General features: G+C 48.6%; 1 pseudogene across 1 annotated transcript; it reads left to right on the forward strand.

Moving 5' to 3' along the window:
* The first annotated feature begins 6,271 nt into the window (after positions 1-6,271).
* On the forward strand, positions 6,272-7,114 carry LOC307067993 (large ribosomal subunit protein eL19-like; annotated as a pseudogene). Its single transcript has one exon. The product of its transcript is annotated as a large ribosomal subunit protein eL19-like (transcript).
* The last annotated feature ends 391 nt before the right edge of the window (positions 7,115-7,505 follow it).

Consider the following 7,505-nt stretch of genomic DNA (forward strand, 5'->3'; position numbering starts at 1 on the left):
CCACTGGTTGGTGAGAGAGCTGGATGTCTGAACCTCCCACCTCGAAGGTTATCATGCAGATCCCCTCTGTAGCTCCCAAAGCCATGGAAGAAGTGAAGGAAGACATTTCAGAGGTGGCAGCGCCATGATGTCCATCAGTACCCGGGGAGAGAAGCCAAGGAGAAGAAACAGTGCCCAGAGAGGGAGCCAGGAGGAGACGTGTGCTCCTGAAACAGCCTTCTTACCCCATCCCCTCCCCTGCCCCCTCTAACATGCCAACAAGGCTCTGTGCCCAAGGTGTGCCAGCTCTCCTGGCTGGTGACCCTGCTCTGCTGTACAGGCAGCTGGCCCTCTGCTCCAGCACGGAGCACGTGGTGGGGTCTGTCGCACTTCTTTCTAACTCATCCCAGTGTGTCTGTGGTGCAGATTCCTAGGGATGCAGGAGGGGGCTGTGGCCCTGCGAGTAGGAAGACAGTGGGCTCTGGGGCCCTTTAGGGGCGTGTCTTCCTGGCTGGAGCGGCTGTGGGGAGGGAGCAGGCTGCTGGCAGCTCACCTGAATTCAAGGTTCTGGTGGCTCATAGCAACAGGGGTGGCTCATGAAAACAACAGAGGGGAAGGGGGTCCAGGCCTGTTAGAGCTCTCTTTTACCCCATTTCTCCCCCACCCTGAGCTCTGGATAGAGGTCTCTCATCTGGATTGTGGGGCAAGGAGAGGCCCCAGCTAAGAAAGAAGAGAGGGAAATGGGAGAGAAGATAGCAGGGGAGGCTGAGCATTCCCAGGGAGAGGCTTCCCAGTGAGGAAAGGATAGGAGAGGCTAGTCATTCTTGCCCCAGTGTATCCATGGGCTGCGCAGAGGGTTCTGTCCTGAGTCAGCTCAGCGCTCCTAGGCACCTTTCAGGAAAGGGGCTTTCCAGGCAGACACAGCTACTCCCCCCTACTCTCACTTACCTGCCCAGAGGTCTGGGTACCCAGCTGACACCACACGACTTAGAAATTAAAAAAAAAAAAAAAAAGAAAAGAAAAAGGCACTATTACAAGACCAGAACCTGGAAGGATTACCACTACTTGGTCTCAGTACTCTTTCGCTGGAAACAGAAACCATGATCTTCAAAGGTGCTGATTTTCTCTTCCCTTACAGGTCAGGTGGGCAATGTGCATCTTCTCCTGACTTTCTGAATCAGGGGGATGATAGACTACTGTGTTTGAGGTCACATCAGCAGAACAGGGCCAGAAAGTGGACCAGGAGAATCAGCTGTGCTTCTGACCACAGTCCCAAGGGCCTCCCTGTTTCAGCAAAAGGAAATAGGGATCTCGGATACCAGTGTATCCAGACACACAATAAATATCCTCCTTCTAACCTCAGAGAAGAATAGGAGGGGAGTTCTCTGACAGAGCCTAAGTTTTCATTTGCCTGTTTCTATTCCTTTCACTGATCACGGCTCTGCTGTCCAGCTGGGACGAGGGGCCCTCTGCTGGGATGCTCCTGGGGATCCAGAGACAGTTTTGATTGGAGGCAGGGACAGACCAGCTGCTCTTCGTGTAGGGAGATGGGACCAGCTCCACTCCCCCAGCTCTCCCTGGCAGCATCAGGAGCCCAGGGGCCCCTGCTGGAACACCCATAATAAAGCCCAATCCTGAACTGAACTGACATATCACCTGGCTCTGGTATAAAAGTGGTGCTGAGGGGGAGCCTGGGTGCACCGGGTGGGATGTAGGCAGGTGTAGGGAGTTCAGCCCCAGGAGATACAAGGATCACTCCTCAATACCACGTGTTCCTCCTCGTAAACCTTCTCCTCCGTCCCCCTTTTCTTCCACCTCCCTTCAGCTGGCTCCACTCCTGGCTACCTCATGCCCTCCAATCTGAGAAGACATGGTAAGTAGTTGTCTGTTCCCTACACTTTTCTCTTTCTCACTCTCTTCCCCTCCTCCCAACTCCCAGCCAAGGGTTACCCCATTTGACCTCTTCCTACCAGTGAATGCCGTCAGCATCTGAACCTGGAATCACCCCCTTCCTCTGAGAATGCCACTCTGGCTCTGAGACTGACTCACCAGTCCTCATCCTCCACATAAGTATAGCCAGGCCAAGACAGGTATGTCCACTGGCACCAAGGCCCCTGACGTGAAGCAAAGGGCAGCCCTAGGGGTACAGTGGGGCTTGGCCGCAAATGCACATATGCCTGTGTATTGGGCACACTGGTTTATTAGTGTTATTTCAGCATTGTGATGCAGAGAGAGTAAGTGTAACAGCTGCTCCTTGCTTGCAGTGTTTATTGTTACCTAGAGACAACCTCCTGGCTTTTTCCCAGCTCCCCCTCCCCCCCCAGCCCAACCCCCTCCCTGCCAACAGTCCTCCTCTCCCCACACTGATGGGAAATTTATAGCTTGCCCATACCATGCCTTTAACTCTCTCCTGTCCATAAGGTAGATGGGCCAAGGGAAGCCAAAGTGGGCTGTGAGCATGCTTAGGCCCTGGCAGGGTAGAATAGTGCGTGGAGGAGGGAAGGAAGGATGGACGGAGGGAAGACACCTCTTGTTCCCAAGACACCTCTTGTTCCCAATCTATGTCTAGACTCAGGCCCCAGTTTCCCTCCTGGCTCTCATGTTGAGAGAAAAGAGCTTTGGACCTAGTCTTGGGATCCCAGGCTCCTCCTCACAAGATTATTCTTTTTCCTCAGATTATTCTCTAAGCTCCTCCCATTGGGCTGGCTGGTCCTGAGCAAGTACAGCAAGGTAGTATTGAGACGGGAGGAATAAATGCAGAGTGGCAGAACCCCCAGATCCCTCCTTTCTATAGAGATGTCACATTGTGACAAACAAGAGGCTCTGGCGTGAGGGATGCTGGCCAGACTTCCACAGCTGGATAGATGTCAAACGTGAAGCTGGCTGCTGAGCCTGGTGGGGAAAACTGACCACCTTAACTTCACCCTGAGCCCAGGACTTAGGTCCTGAAAGAGTCCCAGGCCGTCCTCCAAGTTGGGCTCCTTGGTCTGGGTAGGATACTCTCTCCGCTTTTCTTCCGGTCCATTTTCTGCTGCTCATCTTTTGGTTTGATACCTTGGGGAAGATCCAAGAGACCAAGGGAACTGAGGCCTCAATAGTTCTGGGGAAAGAGAAATTCCTCTATCCCCTCCTGACTCAGGACCTTTCATGGAGGGGCACCATGTCATATATTCACCATCCCCACTGGAAACAAGAGAGGAAAAGGGATTGGATTTTAGCAGAAAGGATAGAGGTTAGATACATGGAAAAACTTACTCATGGGATATAAGACTTCAGAATGGACCTACTTCTCTTTAGAGATTTTTCTTTTGCCTGGTATGAGTTTAAGTCTGTGTCCACCCAGGGGGCATTGGAAGAACAAAGGGTGCTTTTCTGGGGCTCCTCCAGATGTGGGCCTCAGTGCGGTTTCCTCCTCAGTTCTTCTAAACGTAGTATGTGTGGTGGTTAGACTGTAATGCCAGTGCTGCCATTTACGAGCTGTGCCACCTTGGTAAGTCGCTTAACCTCTTTTAGCCCTAGTTTCCTTGTCTGTGAAATGCAGATAAACAACCTTTTAAGGTGGTGAAGAGAATTTAGTGAAATAATGTGTGTAAAGTACCTAGGACAGTGCCTGATACTCAGTAGGTGCTCAGTCAACAGTGGTTGATACAACAGAGTCTATTAATTTTATGGAATCATCAGGGCTGACACCGTGTCAAAGACTCTATGAGTCCCCTGGAATTACAGGCCAAATGTGAGTATGTGCGTGTGCTGGGGAGAATGTCCATAGTTTTATTGATGATTTGGAGCAGGGGTTGGCAGTCTCTTGGAACGGAAGTAGCCCCAATCCTTTGACTCATACTCCCAAAGAAGTCAGTTTCCCCATTCCCATGCCTCCAGCTAGGAGTTCCTTACGTAGTGTTCTGCCTGGAAGTACAGCTTCATCTAGGATGGAGCTGGGAGAGACAGCCATTAAGATAGCAACACAGAGGAATTCCCTGGCTGTCCAGTGGTTAGGACTCTGTGCTTCCACTGCAGGGGGCATGGGTTTGATCCCTGGTCAGAGAACTAAGATCCTACATGCCACATGGCGCAACCAAAAAAGAAAAAAAAAAAAAAAAAAAAAAGATAGCAACACAGAGCACTTGCCAAGCACTTTACAGTTTGTCAAGTGCATTTACCTACATTAGCTCTTTTAATACCCAGAACATCCCAGTAAAGTGAACTACCATTTATTGACTGCCAGGCCTTGTGCTCAGTGTATGTTTTTTTTTAAGTATGTTAAAAGTCTATAGAGTATTTCATCACCTAGATATGCTATGATGTATAAAGCTCATCCACTATTTTAATCATTTAGACATATTTACTGTTATAAATAATACCATGATGGACATCCTATCCTAAAACTTAATGCTTTTTTTTTTTTTTTTTTTTTTTTTTTTGCGGTACGCGGGCCTCTCACTGTTGTGGCCTCTCTCGTTGCGGAGCACAGGCTCTGGACGCGCAGGCTCAGCGGCCATGGCTCACGGGCCCAGCCGCTCTGCGGCATGTGGGATCCTCCTGGACCGGGGCACAAACCCGTGTCCCCTGCATCGGCAGGCGGACTCTCAACCACTGCGCCACCAGGGAAGCCCACTTCATGCATTTTTTTATAGTAAATTCCAAGAAGTGAAATTATTGGGTCAACAGATACAAATATCCCCCCTCCCCATAGGTATGATCACTTTATTGATGTACCATAATAAGAATAATATTTTTAATCTTCCTCTTCGGAATTCTTCAATGGAAACACATGGCCAGCCCCTTCTTTCTCCTAAACCCACCAGAAACATTAATAATCTATCATATCCTTTTTTAAAAATTGAGGTAATTGTAGATTCACACGCAGTTGTAAGAAATAATACAGAGAGATCCCTTGTACATTTTGCCCACATTTACCCAGTAGTAACGCTTTGTAAAACTATAGTATGACATCACAACCAGAATATTGACATTAGTTCGATCCATATTTCCCCAGTTTTACCTGTGTATGTGTGTATATTAAGTTCTGTGCAATGTTGTTACCTGTGTAAATTCTTACATCTGCCACTACAGTCAAGACACTGTACAGTTCCAACACCACAAGGGTTCTTCATGTTGCTCTTTTATAATCACGCCTACATCACCCCCTTCTTAACCCTTGGCAACCACTAATCTATCCTCCACTTCTACAATTTTTTCTTTCGAAAAATGGAGTCATACACTATGTAACTTTTTAGGATTGGATTTTTTCACTCAGCATAATTCTCTGGATATCCACTCAAGTTTTTGAATGTATCAATAGTTTGTTTCTTTTATTTATTTCATGATATGATGTACCTCAGTTTAACCATTCACCTGTTAAGAACACTTTGTACACAACATTGTAAATCAAGTATACTCCAATAAAATTAAAATATTTTTTTAAAAAAGGAACACTGTGCTCCCACTTTGTACTCACTAGCAATTAATGAAATAGCCTGTTTTACTTGGTGTCCTGAGTGTTGTTTTATAATCACAATTATTAAGTTTCTTAACCCTTCAGGCATGGCACCTATTGTTATTTCCATTTCATAGACAGGGAAAATTGAGGCTTATCGTAAATGATTTTCCCACGATCACATGCTGTTAAATGGCAAAGAAGAGCTTGGAACTCAAGACAGTAGGGCTCTTCCTACGACACCAGGCTTTCTCAGACCTTGACGAAGGTTGCTGGGAAGAGGGTGTAGGCAGAACCAGAAGAGGGATGTCGGAGGCAGGAAGAGCACTGGAGCAGCCTGGGTCACTTCAGGTCCTCACACCTAACTTTGGTTCATAGGTTAGAAGATCAGTGTCCTGAGCAGGGGGCAATACAGCTATGCCCTTCAAATTGTTTCCCCTTTGCCGCTTCAAGACTGAAGTGGTTGGAGCCTGTGAGCAATCTGCCCACAGACCTGGGACCTAGAATAGGAAAGGGAGGACTCAGCCTTTGGGTGTCTATCAGAGGATAAATGGTCAAGGGTCCCCTTGGAAGTATGAAGTTGAGTGTATCTCTGTTGAGGTCTGAGGAAGTTGAGTCCCATGACAAGTGAGCTCTCTATTCTGGGGCGGGGGGCGGTAAGGGAGAAATAGCATTTTAATTTATTTTTAGTGTGGAGGTGAGCTATAGGTCATTTACACACACACACACACACCCCCCTTGGGCAGGCTCAGTGTCTGGGACATGGTTCGGGGAAAGCACAAAGCGGAATCAAAAATGGCAGTTCAGGGCCTCCCTGGTGGCGCAGTGGTTGAGAGTCCGCCTGCCGATGCAGGGGATACGGGTTCGTGCCCCGGTCTGGGAGGATCCCGTATGCCGCGGAGCGGCTGGGCCCGTGAGCCATGGCTGCTGAGCCTGCGCATCCGGAGCCTGTGCTCCGCAACGGGAGAGGCCACAGCAGTGAGAGGCCCGCGTACCACAAAAAAAAAAAAAAAAAAAAAAAAAAAAAATGGCAGTTCACTCTTTTGCTGCTGCGGTTGCAGGCATGAGTATGCTCAGGCTTCAGAAAAGGCTTGGCTTCAGTGTCCCCTGCTGTGGCAAAAAGAAGGTCTGGTTGGACCCCAATGAGACTAATGAAATTACCAATGTCAACTCCCATCAGCAGATCCGGAAGCTGATCAAAGATGGGCTGATCATCTGGAAGCCTGTGACAGTCCATTCCTGGGCTTGATGCTGGAAACACACCTGGGCCCGCCGGAAGGGCAGGCACATGGGCATAGGTAAGAGAAAGGGTGCTACCAATGCTCGAACGCCCGAGAAGGTAACCTGGTTGAGGAGGATGAGAATTCTGCGCCCGCTGCTCAGAAAATACCGTGACTCTAGGAGGATTGACCGCCACGTGATCACAGCCTGTACCTGAAAGTAAAGGGTAAAGTGTTCAAAAACAAGCGGATTCTCATGGAATGTATCCACAAGCTGAAGGCAGACAAGGCTCGCAAGAAGCTTCTGGCGGACCAGGCTGAGGCCTGCAGGTCTAAGACCAAGGAAGCCCAAAAGCGTGAAGAGTGGCTCCAGGCCAAGAAGGAGGAAATCATCAAGACTCTGTCCAAGGAGGAAGAGACCAAGGAATAAAGTTCTCTCCCTCTTCTCTGTTCATAGTGGCCTCGGCAATTACATAGATCACTCATTCAATAAAAAACAAGCCTTTATCTGCTTAAAAAAAAAATGCCAGTTCACACTTAGTCCTCACTTTACCACTGCTCTTTCTCTCCAAATCATGGAAGCTAAGTCAGAAGGAGCTAGAGAAATCATTTGGTCTATCCCTCAGCCTCTGGGCACTGGTAGAAGCTGACAGGTGGAAACCTAGAGTCAGCCCAAACGTGATGAATGGCAGAAATGCCAGCTTTCAGGAGAGAAGGTTTGGCTTTTCTCCTGGGAGCTATGTCTGGCCAAAGGCTGCCTCTTCCCACCTCCTGCTGGAACTGGATCTTTTACAGTTGATGTTACCATTGCTCCCTTGGCCTATTCTAGTAGCTCTGGTGGACTTATAACAACTTTCCGTGTCTACTTA

This window comes from Hyperoodon ampullatus (assembly GCF_949752795.1).
Source record: "Hyperoodon ampullatus genome assembly, chromosome: 19".
Classification (NCBI taxonomy): Eukaryota; Metazoa; Chordata; class Mammalia; order Artiodactyla; family Ziphiidae; genus Hyperoodon; species Hyperoodon ampullatus.